Source organism: Heterocephalus glaber, unplaced genomic scaffold, assembly GCF_053883595.1.
Source record: "Heterocephalus glaber isolate CG9 unplaced genomic scaffold, H.glaber_assembly_v1.0 deba00001004, whole genome shotgun sequence".
Lineage (NCBI taxonomy): Eukaryota > Metazoa > Chordata > Mammalia > Rodentia > Bathyergidae > Heterocephalus > Heterocephalus glaber.
In genome coordinates, this window is record NW_028258179.1 from 10,223,355 (window position 1) to 10,240,938 (window position 17,584).

Here is a 17,584-nt window from a genome sequence, read left to right on the forward strand (position 1 = left end):
GCCATAGCCCAGTGCCACATGGCCTTGGCAGAGCAGGGTGGCCTGTGTCCCTAGGATCTGTGATGGCCCCACACTGGTTCTTGCTGTTCCACTGTCTTGGCCGAGCTGCAACGTCCTTCCTGAAATGGCTTCTTCACTCCCTAGACCTGGCAGACAGCCACCTGTGATGCCCACACATGCAGGAGTCTGAGCTGCATGCCTGAAGGCTGGGTGTGTGGAAGGCCAAACTACGGCCCCAAAGATGTCCATATCCTCATCCCACAACTTACAGATATGTCAGCTTAGACAGCAAAAAGGACTTTGCTGTGTGGGTGAGGGTCTGAGGTTACCATCAGATACATGGCTGATCCCATTCTGAGGACGGAACCACCTAAGTGTCTTGTCATAACAAAGCAAGGAATGTCTCAGACTATTAAGTCATGTCAGAAGGACGCAGGGCCAACTTCGAAGAGTCCCTCAAAGAGGTGGCAACTTAAACAACAGTAATACCATAAAGGCATAGGCTATAATATATAAAATATACTTAAATCCATGAGTTCACAATTAACTTAAAAGATAAATGATAAAATGTATTAGTTACCTTTACGTCACATCAGGCAACTCGCTCACTATGCTAAAACCAGCAAATTCCTTTCTCTCTGAATTGCAGAGCTGAGGAGGGACTTTCTCTCAGCAGAAGCCTCCTTTCTGCTCATCCCTGAAGAAGGGGTGAGTTTCAAAATACCCCTCCTGCAGCCCCCAGGGTGGAGGGAGGGCCCGGACCATGCTGTCGGTAACAGCTAAGCGTTCTGTGCCCAGTGCTGCCGACCAATCCTCGCTGGGCCTGACGCAGCCTTCAACTTGGATCACAGGTCCCAGCAGCAGACAGTGAGGACTGTGCCCAACAGCACCCCAGGGCCCAAGTGGTGAAGTCACAACTGCAACACCTTGACAGGACAACCGCAGGGCTCTTCAACAACTAACTGCACCGTTCGCACATGGTCACATGAGAAAAAGACAGGGCCACTGCAGGCAGGCGGACTGCAAGGCACACTGCTGCCTGTCACAGCCTACGGACCTTTTTAACACTTACTTAAACAACCCCAACCCACAATACACATGCTGGCTGTGAAGGAACACTCCTGTTCCCAGCTACTCAGGAGTCTGGCAGGAGGATCACAAGTTCAAGGCCAGCCTGAACTTAGGGAGATCCTGCCTCAAAACAAAAAAGCAGGGAGTGGGGGCTGGGGATGTAGCCCATGGTAGAGCGCCTCTAGGCTCCATCAGAAAAAAACTAAACAATTCTCGAGACAACAATGACTGGTTGGTTGACAGTACTAAAGAACTCATCAATTAAAACTGCAGTAAGTTTTATGCTTATATGCTAAGAAGAGACCTCATCTCTAGGACATGGTACTGACAGCTAGAATCGCTGCACAGCAGCAGTGGGGGAGACGGTATGGACGGGCAGCACTGGCCTGGCCACTGACCATCACTGAAGGTGGGGGAGTGCACCCTGGTCATTCAACAATCTATGGTTTTTCACTTTTCTAACTGTTTGAGATTTTCCATAATAAAAATGAAAGAGATGGCAGGATTTAGATTCAGGCATCCTTCTGCCTGAATCCTTCTGCCTTGGTCTGCTCTGCTGGCACTGCTGTGTGGTACACAAGATGTGGCAGGAGGCTGCAAACACAGTCCTGGGCTCACAGCTACTGAAGCGGCTCCGAGCAGTTCAGACAGGGACTTCTAAGGAGGAGGACCCCATGACTACTTAGGCTGCTACAACTCCCAGGAACTGTCACACCCAATCCACTTCCCATCATAACCCAAAGGTGGGAAAACCAGGATCACACCCCATGACCTGGAGCTCCCAGGTCCTGGGAAGGGCGAGGGCCAGGGTCACGGACAGCCCCTGTGCTGGGAGGCGGGGCTGGCCAGTGCTGCGCTCCCAGGATTCCAGCTACAGCTGTGACTAACCAGCAACTGGACTCAGCTGCTCTCTAACAGCTGATTCAACAATAAGGAAGGTAACCTTTACGGTAAAAATGAGAACACAATCTGCCTGCTTCAAATAAAACAAAACAAAGCAAGCCACAGGGCTGGGGTCCCGGGGGAACTCCGGTCCTGGCTGGCTCTGCAAGGGGGCTCCCGAGGCCAGGCCTACAGCAGAGGCACCATTGGGAGGCTCAGGAACCCCAGCTGAACGTCGCTCTTTCCTCAGGCCGGCTGGAACAGACGCCCCGCACCCCCGCACCCAGTGGGAACAGCCCCTCCACTGTTCCTCTGGCTGGGGGGTGGGGCAGTGACATCCCTTTTTAATTAAGTTTTCTTACAAGGAATCTTTTCAAAGAGCCAAGTCCTAAAATTATTTTGTGCAACAGGGAAGGAAAGATCAGTGGATCTGCTTTAAGCTGTAAACATTCCCAGAGCTGTAAATGCGTCTTGCTCGCCGCAGGACTCCACATAGGAAACGAGTAAACAGCAGAGCAAGCTATAATCACCATCTTCCCATCTCCTGCATGGCTAGCAGTGGTTTCGGCAGGAGAAGAGGGACTGGGGCTGGGCCGGAAGCCTGCAGGGCTAGCGGCTGGCTAGGCCCGAGGCCCGGACCACCAGGATAAGCACGCAGGCCAGCCTTCTGAGGCTGTCCCTGGCGAATGTCCCCGCTGGATGCTGAGCTGCCGGCAAAGCCTTGCTCATGGCTGCTTTCTTCACATGTGGTTTGATTGACGCAAATCAAGAGGCAAGCAAATGATTCATAACTGTCCAAGCACAGGGCTCGCACAGAAGTGGCACCAGCTCAGACTTGCTGATTCACCAAGACACTACCGCATCTGAGCGGCACTGCCACACTGAACTTCCACATATTTGTACAGACAGCTCCTATGGTGGCAGTCATGGCACTGGAAATGCACACCTGGACTCTCACCCCACACAAGGCCCAGGCAGGGCCGATCCAAGGGGAGGAAGCGTGTGGAAGGGCAGCAACCACCAGCCCAGTGCCTGCACAGCCCGGGGGTAGGGCACGGACGCCCTCCTTCTCCAGCTTCAGTCTCAGACTAGGCTCCTGGGTGTCTGCACGCTAGTTAGTCTGTGTGGTCTGAGGAGGGCAGGTAAGAACCGAGCCACCACTGGGGAACTGGTCAGGCAATGTCAGATCCACTGTTCTGACAACAGAGGGCTTATCTGCCTACCCACTCCACACCTGGGCCCCTGGGCTGCTGCTGAGGGTGGGAAAGGCACCATGCTCCGCATGGAGAACGCATACGGCCTCGGCAAGTCTGATGGACTCCTCAGCTGGGCAGGAAAGTGCTCCACCAGAGCCTTGGCACCAGGAATGGGGACAAAGTCTCTCCAGTGTAGGCAAGCTCAGACGGCCCAGACAGGCCCACAATGCCCTTTCCTTGGAGCAGCTGGGGTGGGGCAGGGAGGCAGCCTCGGGCTCTGTGGGAAGACCCCACCGAGTGATGGGGCCTGGGGCGTCTTGCCCTTTCCTTCCCTGCTCACACACCCCAGCACACACCCTCTGTGCGCCAAGCAGTCAGCGTTGAGGCCCACGGGTGACGCCGTGCCTCCACCTTCTGTGCTGTTGTCCCCTGCGAAGAGCATCTAGGACAGTGCACTGTGCGTTGTGCAGCTCTCCTGCCCAGCCCCGGGGAACCTTGAGTGCAGGGCTGGGTCCAGCTCACCTGAGAATCCAGCGCTGTCCTCTGTGCCTGGCACAGAAGGGACTTGGGGTTTGCTGAAGAACGAGTGAAAGAAGAAACCAGAGGACTCCTGCATGTGAAGGGCCCAACCACGCTCAACGCAGGCAAGGCCTGAACCCTGTGCTTCAGCTTTGTCAGCTTCCCTGAAGAACAGCAATCTCCAAGGACTGAGATGTGATGTTGTGATATAGCACTTGCTTAGTGTGTGCAAAGGCCTGGGTTCTATCTCTGGTACTGTGTGCGCACGCACGCACACGCACGCGCACACACACACACACACACACACACACACACACACACACACAGCAAGAAAGAAAAGAGCAGCAATCTCCTCTGCTTCCCTGTCCAGCAGGTAGGGAAGGGAAGAGCATGGAGGTTGGTGCCCAGTGTGGGAGGGCAGGTGGGCCAAGGAACAGGGAGGCCTGAGCACCACAGTGCTGGGCCTTGGCCCCAGGAGGCGTGAGCACATTTAAGGTCTCCATGGTGCTGGCACGGGGACCACAAACGGCCCCAACACCCGGAGTGCTCTCTGCAGGGACCCTAGTCCCTGGGCTATTTCTGAGCACCTCCAAGACCCGTGCCCACTCACTGTGCAAGCATTAGCTCACTCCCGAGGCGGGCTGGAACCCTGCTGCCCAGGCCTGCACAGCCTGCGCTCTCGCTTGAGAAGTCTGCATGTGAAAGCCTCTCCACCGCTGCACCCGAAATCAGCCGTGCACACAGGAACCAGGGACCAGGGCTGCCCTTGCTTTTCCACTGCTCGGATGCCTCCCATCCTGCTGGCCGCCAATAACTCCTGGCTTTCCAGCTCTGAATCTACAGGAGACACATAAGGCAAGTCCCCTCCCCAAAGGCCTCTCTTCCACAGGGAGCTCCTGGCCAGGCCACCTGGAGGCTGCAGGGCTTCTCAGAAAGCAACGATGCTCACTACAGGCTGGAGACCACTGAGTCTTTGAACACTCCACAAAAGACAGAGGAGCCAAGCAGACGGATCGGGGTGAGAGCAGTGACCCAAGGGGCTGGCTACGGGTGTGGGTGGATTAGATATGGGTGAACCCCCGTGGAAGGGGTCTTCCAAGAAGAGGTGCCTTGCATTTTCCACAAGGTTACCAAAAGCATCTTCCTGGCTTACAAATGACAAACTAATTTGTAAGAAAAAAAGTAAAATTGTCAAATAAAGACATACATTCCATACCACCTCAGTCAAAATAACCTGCGGAAGGCTTTGGCTTGCTTCTGCTCACCTTCTGCGTCCCACCAGCACCCTGCAGCTCTCCTGCCCTGCGCAAAGCAAGACTGTGCCCCTGGCAACACCGGGGGCTGGAAACCGGAGGAGCAGCCAGGCAGGGGCAGGACTACCAGGCAGGCAAAGGGGCTGGAGCGACGCCAGAGCTCCAACCGCTGAAGGGGCTGGGATCGCCACATCCAAAACATTCCAGTTCCAACTTAACAATGGCCTGTGCTTGCAAAAACAAGGCAGGGGTCTGCTGTTCCCACAGAAGACTGAGGGCTCCTTGAAGGTGCTGCCTGAGTCAGGAGCCAGCTCACTTGTACACGCTGAAATAGTAACTGAATAAAGCATCACTGCGTGAACCAGGGAACAAACCCTTTACCTATCATCATGCTGTGAAGTCACACTCAAGCCACCATGCCTGAATAAACACATGAACTGAGTCTCAGTTTACCCATCTCACGGATGAGCACACTGAGGTTCCAAGAAACTAAGCCACGCTTCTACACTTCACAGACTCCACTGTCTTCTTCACTGTCCCAGCAGAAAAGCAGAGTCCTCTCCCCTAAAGCAAGCAAAGGAGGGACATAGCCAAGCAGAAGGGCGGGTGACAGCAGGCAAGGGAAGGTGAGTTTAGAAAAGAAAATCAGCAGCAGCAGGAACCAGACCCTTCAGGCTGCCCACCATGTCTAAGGCAAGCAAGTTCTCAGGTGACAGCAACAACTGGGACTCAGAATCAGTCTGCTGGGTGGCTGCCGGGGCACACGGGAAGAGGCCACCAAGTGAAACATGCTTTTGTGCCCTCCGGGAGTGGCGTAGGTGGAAGCACAGCCAAGTGGCATCATTAACTGCAGCTGTCCACCCTGGGAAGAGAGCAAATGCCAAGCCCTCTCACCAGCCCTGTGAGGACCCTGTTTGTGAGGACCCTCACAAACCTGTTGAATGAGGCCAGAGCCTGAGTGCAGCCCTTCTCCCAATTCCAGAGGCAGTGACCAAGGTCATGGAAGGACATGCCACAGTGTCTGCCTACCACCTCGCATGGATGAGGACCCTGGAATGTGCTCTACCCAAGAAGCGGGGCTGGTCGTGGCTAGGGACCCAGCAACATGCTGACAAAAGCTCCCCATATCACCTGAGGTACACACTGGCTCTTGTCCTGTCAACCCTGGAACATACACTGGGCAAAGGAAAATAATCACCTGGAAACTTCTGTCTTATATTCTCTCATCGGTAACTATGCCAATGACCCGAGAGACAGGGGCAACACTGAGTGCCAGTATGCTCCGTACCCCTGCAAGGCTGGATTAAGAAAAGCCACATCCCTTAGAACACTTTCTGTCCCAAACCTCCTTCATGGTAAAATCCACAAGAATGTAGTGAATACAAAGCTGCTTCTGGGAAGTCAGCTCTCGAAGCACCAAGAGTTCTTGGTAAGCATGACTAATCCATGCCCACTGCTCCCTTCAATGGGCAAAGCACAGCACAGAGCACCAGACGGGGCAACGGGCAACTGCTCGCCCTGCACCTGGCCCCAAGCCCTGAAGCTCCAGGGTGGAGGATGCTGGACCCCCACGAGAAGTGCGGAGAGCAGTCCCAGCTTGTGTGAAGAAAATGTCAGCCTTGATGAGAACCATGGAACTCAGAATGCCCTCGTCCCAGAACCACTCGCAGTGAACAGGCTGTGTAAGACTTCCCGTTTCTGTCCTCATGCATAGGTGTTGCTATCATCTTTAAAACATGCAGCCTCCGCAAGACCCACTCACCCAGTCATGCAGCAGGCTCCACGAAAGCAGCCGTGGTCCAGACTAAACCCTGCTCCTCGTCTGACACTGCACTGGTGACCTGCAGCCAGGAGGGATCAGTGGGCAGTGCTACAGAAGTGCCTGTAAGGAGTGGGCTGCTGGTTACTCTGGCCGGACCCAAGAAGGTGGGTACCCCAACCAGGAGGAAGGAGCCGGAAATAAACCTAAAAGGCTCTCTGTGTTGAAGGAGTGGCTCCAGCTGATGGGCTCTGGGAAATGACTGGATCATTAGGACTTTAACATCAAATGGATTATTAGGAGGTGAGGCCTAGCGGGACAAATCAAATGAGGGGCATGGTTTTGCAGGTCTATCTGGCCCCTGACCTTTTCCTCTCTGGGTCTTTTCCTATCAACTCTGCTTCCTGGCAGCCATAAGGTGAGCACCCACCAATGTTCTGCCTCATCAGGGGCCCAAAGCAATGGAGCCAACCACATAGGAACTAAACCTCTCCAACAATAAGCTAAAATGTACCCTTCTCCTTACAGTTGATGTATGTCGGGTGTTTTGTCACAGACAGTAGCTAACAAGGGGCAGCCAGGGCAAAGGACCTGGGGCAGAGAGCTGTGGGGTCCCAAGCAGCAGGAGGCCTGGAGTGGCTGAAGCTCTGAGAGTGGGAACAGAAGACAGCCGGACTGGTGAGTTGGCTCAGCCACCTCAAGGTCTGACCAACCTGCAGAAGTGTTTGCAGCAGGCACAGACAGTACAGCCATGGGGCGAACAATCAACCAGAGGGAGTTTTAGGTACTGATGTCTTTTGTTTTTAATGTGATTTGCTTAGTTGTACATTTCCATAATTGCGGTTCATGATGGCAGTGTTCCGCACTAGCTCCCCTAGGCCAGCGGTGGTAGCACCAGCCACCAAGGAGCACAGCAGAGCAGGAGAGGCACCTGCAGCTCCAGAGAGACGCCCTAGAAGAGGAGGGATGTCAGGAGCTGGGAAAGAGTAACAGAACTCAGGTCCAGGCCGCTGGTTTGACACCTGGTTGGCAGTGGGTCTGCGTGGGGCAGAGGAGCCGTGTGGTGGCATGGAGTATCCAGAGCTGTTCCAGCTGCTTCCTGGAGCTGGGAGGTGGGACCATCCCCTCTCTGGGGCATGGCGAGCTGCCAGGGACCCAGGAGGGGCCAGGGATACAGGGCAGAGGTCCTCCTCCAGAGCACTCCACTCTGCAGCACACAAACGCTTTTGTAAAACAGAAGCCCTCTGTGTACGGTGGCTTTCAGCATCTCTCCGTCTTCACCATGGCCCTCCTATGACACTACAGTCATGTGGGCCACTGAAGCAGAGGGAAAGCTGGAAGAGGCCCCACAGTGGGTCTCTGCAGCGAGGAGAGGCCCTAACATGGCAGAGAGCTGACCACTGATGAAGGTGAGGACGCAGGCAGCACTTTGGCCCGTTCCTGATGAATGTGGCTCCAGGAAGGGTCAGGTCTCCCAGAGTAGAGTCTCACTTAAAGACGTGGGCAGGGGGAGAAGCTGGTGTGAGGGACAGAGGGAAGGTGCCAGGGAGCAGGGATGGCCACAACTGGGGCAGGCTGGGGCCAGGATGCATGACCGAGGAGCTGCTGCTGGGACCAAGGATGGCGAGCACCTCAGCTCTGCCTCCCTCCAGAGGCCAGGGCGACTCCAGGGAACAGCTCCCACATGTGCCAGGTGACAGGTATGAAAGCTGAGCTGACAGCCTTGGCTGTTCCGTGGCAAAGGATGCCGTGGCAGTTGAGGGCCAAGCCTGCACCTGCGTCACTGCAGGAGTGACCTGGGTGGGAGCTGAGGCGTCAGGCAGCAAGTGAGCACCTACCCAGGGTGCCAGAACATTGAGCCATGCTAGACTGGGACAGGCCACACTGGAAGTGAAGAGTGCCTAGCTGGGATTTGGGTTCCAATCCCCAAGTGTGGCAGGAAATGGAACTGGTTCTGTTCGGTAGCACCAGGGGAACCTGGGGACCACGGGGTGGGGGAGCAACAGACAGGAGGTCACCCTCAGCAGGCGTTGATCCTGGGAGACCTGGGGTCTGCCCAGGGAGGCTGGAAACCTGGGAGTGGGAGCAGGCGGGCCAGAGGCTTCGGGTGCGGTGCTGGAACATTCCCTCCTGGGACAGGCAGGTGGTGCCAGACAAGCAACTGCACTATGGAAACCTGGATTCTGCATCAAGGCAGCTTCTGTCACACTGCTGGGCTCACCACCAGTACAGAAATTCTCAGGCAGCCAGAAATAAGTGAAAGAAAACACCTGACTTAAGCTGACAGCAGAGCTGAGAGCAGACCAAAGATAAGGCCAACGGGAGCACCCACAGGTGCTGGGGCTCAGGACAAGGCCCAGAGTCCAGGCTGGTCTTTGGCAGTGCGGCATTCTCAGCACATGGAATTCTTGTCCGAAGAAAAGCATCCTTGATTCAAATTCCCACACTGGCCATATACAAGACCAAGTAAACACGGGTTTCAAACAGAAGGGAAAAGATAAAGAAAGGGCTAAAAGGCAGCAAAAACATCAAAGACCAAGTCAAACAAATGCTTCCGCTGCTCAAATTATCAGAATCAGAACAGTGACTACTTCTGTACCTTTTTTAGAAAGTCCATTTATGTTTTTCCTGTATCTGCATACATGTTTTCATTAAACTAAAGCAATGGACAGGAAAGCTACAGAACTATTCAAATGAATCATTTTTGGAAAGGACTCAAACAGACTTTCAAAACTAAAAAGTTCAACTGACAAACTTTTTAAAGAAAAGCCCCAAAGGTGTTTTAAGCAATAGATATCACACAACACACACAAGAAAATTAAGTCCATTGGAAGGTAGTTATGCAGAAAACAGCTAAACAGAGGGAGGCACTACTGAGAGCAAAACATAAAGAGAGATGAGACCCTTGCAGAGTAAGATGAGAAGGAACACACTACTGTCTACTCAGGGGCCCAGAGGGCAAGAGAGAAGACAACAGAGCAGTACAGGGAGAAATGCTGGCTGAGAAGTCCCAGAACTGATAAAAAGACACAAATTCACAGGCAAGGAAAGCACTGAGGCCAAAGGACCAAGAGGAACCTTGAGACACAAATGTGAGTTCTGGCAGCAACGTGTCCCTCGCAGCCCATCGGGAGACACACGGGAAGGGAGGGACACTGTGCTGGGACCACGCTGCCTGAGCTCAAAGAGGGAAGCCCAGGAACAGAAGCACCCCCGAGTGTGAAGGGAGGAGAAGAACAAACCATCTAGAAAATCTGCAAAGCAATCATCAAGAATGGGGGCAAAATAGACATTTTCAGGTAAAATAAACAAAAACAAAGATTTTACCATCAACAGATCTACCAAAGCTCCTATGATACATGCATCAGGAAGGAAGAGACCCGGGCAGGAGTGATGAGCAAGTGGGGAGGGAAACAGAGACCTGAGCACCAGCCCAGGGCACTGAGTGCACGGGACCTCTTCCTGCACAGCAGTTCCATTCATTAACGTCCTTTAGGACGCACATTGGTCACAACCAGTGAGCCCAAGCCAACACTGACCCATCAGTGTCAGAGCTGCTCAAGGCCAGGACCGTATGTCGCTTTTGGTCACCATGACTCCTACGGCCCTGACTGTTACTCAGACTTCCCTTGTTTCTGATGGCCTTGGCAGTTTTAAGGAGCCCTGGCTGGGAATGCTGTAGAACACCTCGTGTCCGGGATTGTCTGACATTCCCAGAATGAGCGTGGGGTTATGTGTTCTGGAGGAAGACCACGGAGGCACGGTGTCATTCCCCCGCCATCACATCAAAGGTGTACGCCACCAGTACGGCCTGGAAAACGCTGAGTATGAAATGACAATGCTGAACACCACCTCACACCACAGCTGTGGGAACTGCGGTGCCCGTAACAGAAGAAAGGTCGGGGACTGTGGAGCTGCATGCCTACGTCAGACACCAGAAAAGAACTCCAGAATTGAGCCAAGGAAAGTAAAGGGAAGATTACCAAGAAAGCAAGCACATATCTAAGAGGACTGATGGAGACAAAAACTGATTCTTCAAAAACAATAAAGGCTGATCAGAAATAAGGTGAAAAATGAAACAAAGTACATAACTACAAATCTAGCAGAGATTTAAAAAGATGAAAAAAATTATGAAAACTTTCACCACAATAAAGTAATGAGAAGTTCTTAAACTGGTCCTAAAAGAATTACAAAGTTAGACCATCAGTAACCAAAAGAAAACATAAACCCGTAACAGTCTTAGAGGTTGATTTTCCCAAACATTCAAGTAATTAATCATTCTATTCTTAGACTCTTCTGCAAAGTATAAAAATACTGACATCAAAAAAGGAAAATTATAGGCCACTACAACTCAAGAACAAAATCCTAAAGCACTACAAACCTAATCTGGCCAAATATAAAATGACAGTGTCTATCGAAAACCAGGTGAGTCTGAGACAAGAAGCCAGAGAGGCAGAGAGGCCTGCCAGTGGAAAGTCTATAGGCATGTATGACTCATCACCTGAGAAATCGGAAGAGAAACTAGATGGTCACCACAGCAGATGCAATGATGCTTGACCTGGAAGAGAGTCTATACTTTCACCCCGGGAAACATGAGAAACCATCCCTCTGAGGCCCAGCGTGCCCGAGGAAGCCTCACGTGTTCCTGCACGGGGCCAAACTGGAACTCCCGACCAGGGCCATGAGACCGGGAAGACAGATCAGTACTTGGGAGAAGCAAAACAGACACCACAACCATTATCAGCCTTTGTCTTAGAAAACCTGAAAGAGGCCTTAGAAAAATGATTAGAAATTAAAACAGCAAGGTGATTAGATATAAAAAGAAAATATAAAAATCAACTGCATTTCCACAAACAACAGAAAACCTAATTTAAAAGAAAGATATTTTCCGTAACAGAAAAACAAACTGCAATCTATCCAAGAATAAATTTAATGTAATTTGTGCAAAACCTTTATGGAGATTACAAAAATCTATGGAAAGACACCCCAGGAGACCTAATCAATAGAAAGATAAGCCACACAAACAACTATACTCTGAAGATGCCAGTTTTTCTCCAAACTCACTCAGAATATTCCAATGCAATGCCTGTGGTATTTCCACCTTGCTCCGCTTTGTGGAGTGGCAGCGCAGGAGATCAGGGACCCTGGGGGACAGGGTGAGCAAGGCCCTGGAGGGAGACCAGACTGAGCCCCACCCCCAGCCAGGCTCCGGTACACACAGGCAGGACCAGGACGGCAGTGTGACAGCCCGCTGGCAGGCTGCATGGCCCCCTGCAGGACAGCGAGGCTCACATGCTAGGGTCAGCAAACCAGGAAAGAAAACGGGCTGCTCCCAAACCTGCTCCACACACAAACACCAGAGGCTCAAAGGCAAAGACAAAACTTCAAAAGTTGTAAGAGAAAATATAGGGAGTTATCTTTAGGGCCTTGAGGCAAGGAAGGTTTCTGACTGTTGTTTTGTTTTTAACAAAAAGTATTAACCACAAAAGGAAAGTCCTGTGTTCTGGCTCAGTCAGTGTCAGCGCCGTTTTTGCATTTAACCTTTCTAATAATGCACTGTGTGTACCTGTGTGCCTGTATTTCCAGGCCAAGTCAGCAGCGGGTAAACCATTTTCAAATAACAACTTTTTCCATAGCAAATTCCAACAGTGGGCCCAGCACTGTGCCAGAAACAAATGCAAAAAGGGACAAGGGTCCTTGCTGCAGGACACTGGAATTCAGGGTGAGGAGAAACCATGAAACAGAGGTAGGCCTCGCTTGACAGGGAGCCCTCAGGGGTGGGAAGGCGTACCCAAGGTCTCCCAGCCTGACACTGGCTCACTCAGATTTGGTTCCATGAGGCCAGGCTATGGGGACACCCAGCACTAATGACTGCAAGGATGCCCAGCACCAGTAACCACAGGGATGCTAGCGATACGTGGACACCCAGTAGCAATGCATGCTCATTTTCACTGCTGAAGGACACTTCTGCGTGTATGTTGCGGGGAGGAGGCTTCGTGGTAAATGAAAGACCCTGGGACCCTCCAGTGTCACTGACAGAAACTTTTGGAGGGACAGGATTTGGAGCCTAACCCTCAGAGCCAGCAAACAGGCAGAGCGGGCTCAGCGGCAGAGGTGGACCTACTCACACACACCCGGACTGGGCCTCCTGGGAGGGGAGGGGTCATTCACAGCACGGGTCCATGGTGACAGAGGTGGAGATTTTTACTGAGAAGTTTTACCCAGTCATGATAGAATACACGATCTGGGCAGCATGAAAATGGAAGAGAAACAGGAGAAAAGCCTCTTGGAAGAGAGCGCCCAGCGGAGTGCCCACCTCCCCTGGGCGCCGTGTGCCACGCAGGATGGCCACACTTCCTCGTGGCCCTTCGAAGAGACACCAAGCTCCGAACAAAGACATGCCAACCCAGCACCCCTGAGGGTCTGCTTGGCACGGTCTCGCAGTGAGGCCTAGCTCAAGTGCAGGAGAAAACTGAGCCGGCAAGGAAAGGACCGCAAGTCATCCTCGGCCAGCCAGGGCCGGCCTAGGCTGGCCGAGGCCAGGTGCAGGCGTGTGGGGCAGGCGTGGGGCCAACAATGGCCTCGCTGGCCAGTGCACACAAGCCACAACAGCCGCGACACCAGCGGGCGCTGAAAATAGCCTGGTGTTTGCTTATGTCGCCGGTATTGAAGGGCTGGATGGGGGTGGGGCCTGAGGGGCCGGGCGGCCTGGAGTGGGTTTGAAGGTGAAGGTCAGCTTGTCACCCAGAGACTGGAGCTGGAGCTGAGTGGGGAAACACTGAATCTAGTCCCTATTTCCTGGAACTCAGGATTTAAGGATGTCAACGCTCAGTAACCCACGGGAGGGCCTGCAGCCAGCCTGCTGCCTGGGCCTAGAGGATGAAAACAGCTTTAGAAGACAACCTGCAATTAACACAGGAACAATTATCTTCCTAATTTAGGTTAATTTCTACTTCATAGCCGTAGTTGGCAGCGGGGAGCAGCAGAGCTATCTATATGTGTGCTTTTTCTTTTGTCTTTCTGGAGAGTCTATACATTTAAAAGATCATAAGGAAGATTTCAAATGCCCACCAGCATCTTCAGAGAAAGGGCCAAGGCTCAAAGAGCCTGCAGGGCCCTGCCCTCCCCTGGCACAGGCTGCATGAGACGAGCCTTGGTTCTGAGGAGTTCGCTCCTGCTGCTCTCTGCCTTTCGTCTGCAGCCTGGCAGTGGCTATCCAGGCAGAACGCTACTATCAGGGCAGAGCCCAGCTGGGTAGGGTGGCACATTTCCAGGATGGCAGGACAAGGGGACACGTCCAGGGGCACAGGGGACTGGCCTGCCCCTAAGGGCTGGGGGAGGGGTTTGGTGCTGGGTCCAGGGAGCTCCCTGCTCATGGCACTGCTAGGGCCTGTGTCTCTGGGCACACCTGGCAGTGTCCCCAGGAGCACCTGCGGAGCAAGCACTGCCCTGTTGCTTCTGTCCACACAGCCAGGGTGAGGCCCTGGAGTGGCCCCCAGCCCAGCCGGCAGGGAACACAGTGCTCTCACTCTTCGCTCTAAGCGGGAGAACAGCAAGCCCTGCCCAGCGCCTCTTGCTGGCGGAATTCGTGACGCAAAGGGCTTTAAAAGCTTCTGCAGTGAGAACAGCAATCCAGTAAACACTGCTGTCCCGAGCCCGGAGACAAGGAAAGCATGGCAGGCAAGCAGCGACTAAGAACCCCGCAAGAGCACCGGGCCACCGTGGGAAAGTGCACAGGACTTGAGAACAGGCCCACCCGCCCTTCTTTAAAATGCATCTCTTTATTCCAGAAAAGCAAATAAAAGCACATCCAGGCACTCGAGTCAAAGGAACGGTGAAGTCAAATAATGCGTGTGACTCCGGAACACTCGGAATATTCACAATCACAAACTACCAGACCAGAGGTGGAACTGATTGTGTTTATTTTTCCTTTTTCGGAAGAGGGGACAGGACAGAAGTAAGATATCAGGGACAAGGAGGGACTTTCACAGGGACTTTTGAGTGACCACCCCATTACATAAGTAACCAACAGAAATTTAAGGGCCCAAGAGCTACGTGTAAAGAAGCACCCAGTGGCATCCCTAGCAAAGCCCCATTCTGTGGGAACAACACCACTTTTTAAGTTATTCAAACAATAACTAGTATTGGTTATTAGATATGGTTTTACTTTTCAAAAGAGTGGCTGCACACCCTGGGAACACCCGCCCGCCGGCCTCTAGGTCCTGGCCTGCAGGTTCAGGTCTAGCCAGCCACCAGTGTACTGCTAGCCCAGAGCCTCCTGCTCCGATGCCAGCTGGGGCCACACTGGGAAGCTACTGCCTTTTCAGGGACCTGCTCCAGCTCAGGTGGTCCTCAGAACTGCCTTTCCCAAAGAGGGCCTCAGGAGGGCACCGAGAGGGTCACAGGACACCACCTCCTTGAAATAATTAGCTGGAAAAGGTCCTTTCAGACCGAACCCAGCTGTTTTCTTCATCTAGGGAGTCCCAGAGGTTGACAAGGTAACCGTCTTCTGGATTTCTAGAAGTTTCCCCCAGAGAGGTCTGGCCAGGACCTGCCCCCCCCACCCCAGCTTCTGATAAAGAATGTTAAACATTTTGCAAACAAAACATTAGGTTTCAGAAGTGCCCCACCATCTGCAGTCAAAGGGGTACAAAGCTACCCATCAAGGGCAGGACTTAAGAAGGGGGCTCAACAGGAGAAGACCCAAACCCACCCCATGAAGATCAGAAATTTACTATTTTGAGGGGCTGAGGGTTCAGGAATCGGGAGAAGAGCAGAGAGGAGGTAGCCCGGAAGCCCAGCTCGGCCACGCCCCACAGCTACTGCATCCCCACCCCTCCTCTCTCCCCTTCCGATCCACCCACATCCTGCACTGAGAAGCTCACCTGTGCACCTGGACAAGCGGTGTAGACACTCCAGGAACGTATCTACTTGGATGGCCTGAAACCCCAAAGGCAGCCACAACTACTGAGCTCCTTCTTTCTTAAGAAAACCTTTTTAGTGAGAAAGTTTCTATACTAGTTATTTGTTAAGCACCTGCTAGGCCCTAAAATGCTAAACCTCACAGGGGGACTTCGAATCACCTACTCGCCATAGGAAAAAGGCAGCAGGTATAAGAGACCGCCTTAGAGAGAGCCGGGCCACACACAGCACCGCCCGGCTCCAGCCCACAACTCCGCCACTGGCTCCCAGGAGTCAGCCAGCACCCGGCACCCACACGGCCAGGGGATTCAGGTCACACTGGTGCCGAAGCAGAAGTGCCTGTCACATGTCTCTTCAGCCAAGGGCCGGGAGAAGGGCCTTGCTCATCTCACAGCTCAGCCTTCCTCCCAAAGCCATGGCGGCAGGCAGGAGAGACACGTAAGACATGGCTGCTACCGTGGGGAAAGGCAATGGCAACTCTTGCAGGCCTCTACCTGAGGGGCTTCCGGAAGCTGAGGCACAGCCTGATGGGAAGCTGGAGGCCACGCAGCTTTGGGGATGGACACAGTGTGGCAATGGGTGGGAAGAGGCAGAGAGAGCCACTGTACAGTGGGAACTGAGGGAGCTGAGGGTAGAGAAGGGCAGAGAGCCCTCCCTACACTAGTGCGCCTGGCTCGTCCTAGGAGGGGAGATCGTTGGTAGGAAACAGCACGGCACCCCAAAATCTGGGGCAGCAGGAGCTGGCAGCCAGGGAGAAGGCAGTGCCTTGCACCTGTATGGCAGCTAAGGCAGCCCAGCAGGGGCAGGGCCTCACAGGAGCTGGCTTCCAACACTGCCCTTCCTTGCCTGTCACTCTGAGGCAGGCTTCCTCGGGATCATGGAGCTTAGTGCTGGGAGCTCTGGGAGAAGCTGGACTGCCACAGTGAGCCTGCTCTCTCTCGCAGAGAGCCATCAAGGAGGTGAGGGGAAACCTGCAAGCCTGGTCTTAGTGGGGCGAAAGGGCTCAGCCCGAAGGAAGGCTCAGCACTCGCCAAGGGCTCTGCGTAGCGCGGGCAGCTGCAGAGGGCAAAAGCAAGCATGAGAAAGCTGGTTCCATAAAACCAAGAACAAGGCCAGCTCAAGCCCAGGGCCCAAGGCAACAGCATTCACGGGATCCCAGTGGCAAGGCTGGGAGGGGCTTCAGAGAGAGCTGTCCTGTCGCCGTGGTCACAGGCAATTACTCTTTGTAAGAAGAGTGCCCTGCGATAAGCAGGCCCTGCACTAGCACCAGGGGAAAAGGCAGGGCATCGCTGCTGGCCCAGAGGCCTGCTTGGCCTCCGTCACCCCGGCTGCTCCTCCAAGGCTTTTCACCCTGGCTGCTCTTCTTGACCTTCACTTTATTTTCTGAAATAAAATGTCCCCACCAAAACCACCAACACCAGAATCACGGTGTGTTCACACAGGCTGCAGGGTCCCCGTATGAAGAGACCAGGGAAGCCAGCCTCGGAATTCCTCCAGTCAGTCCGAAGGCCCATGCACACGCCTCCACACACACACAGTACACAGTACACAGGTGCAGGTGTGCACACACAGGGCGCACTTGGCCATATGTGCGCCCTGGGCACAGACACCCTCACTTGGCCATGAACAAGCCTCCACCGACATCAACCTGTGGTCTCTGCCCAGCAGCAGGCAGTCACAGCACATCCTCTCCCTGGCTGCCACTCTGGTTTTCCCTTGTTTCACAGGTTACAGGCTCACTTTTTTAGACGCAGACAGCCAGCTGAGCACCAACTGTTTGGTTCTAAAGGTCACCCATGACATTTCCTGGAGCCTCAACCTACCTTTCAGGGCCTCCACAGATCAGGGTCACAAGGCTGGCTGGCATTTACAGAGCCTACACCGTTTCTGTTTCTTCTTTTTCTTTTTAAGGACTTTACATTTATCTGACCATTTCTGCTCTTTTCCCTTGAACATAGTCACAAAGTAACAAACCAAGGCAG

General features: G+C 53.4%; 1 protein-coding gene across 11 annotated transcripts in view; it reads right to left on the bottom strand.

Annotated features, from left to right (window-relative positions):
• Window positions 1-17,584, bottom strand: part of Hdac4 (histone deacetylase 4) — a 258,092-nt gene that overhangs the window by 157,494 nt on the left and 83,014 nt on the right. The gene's annotated exons all lie outside the window — the stretch shown is intronic.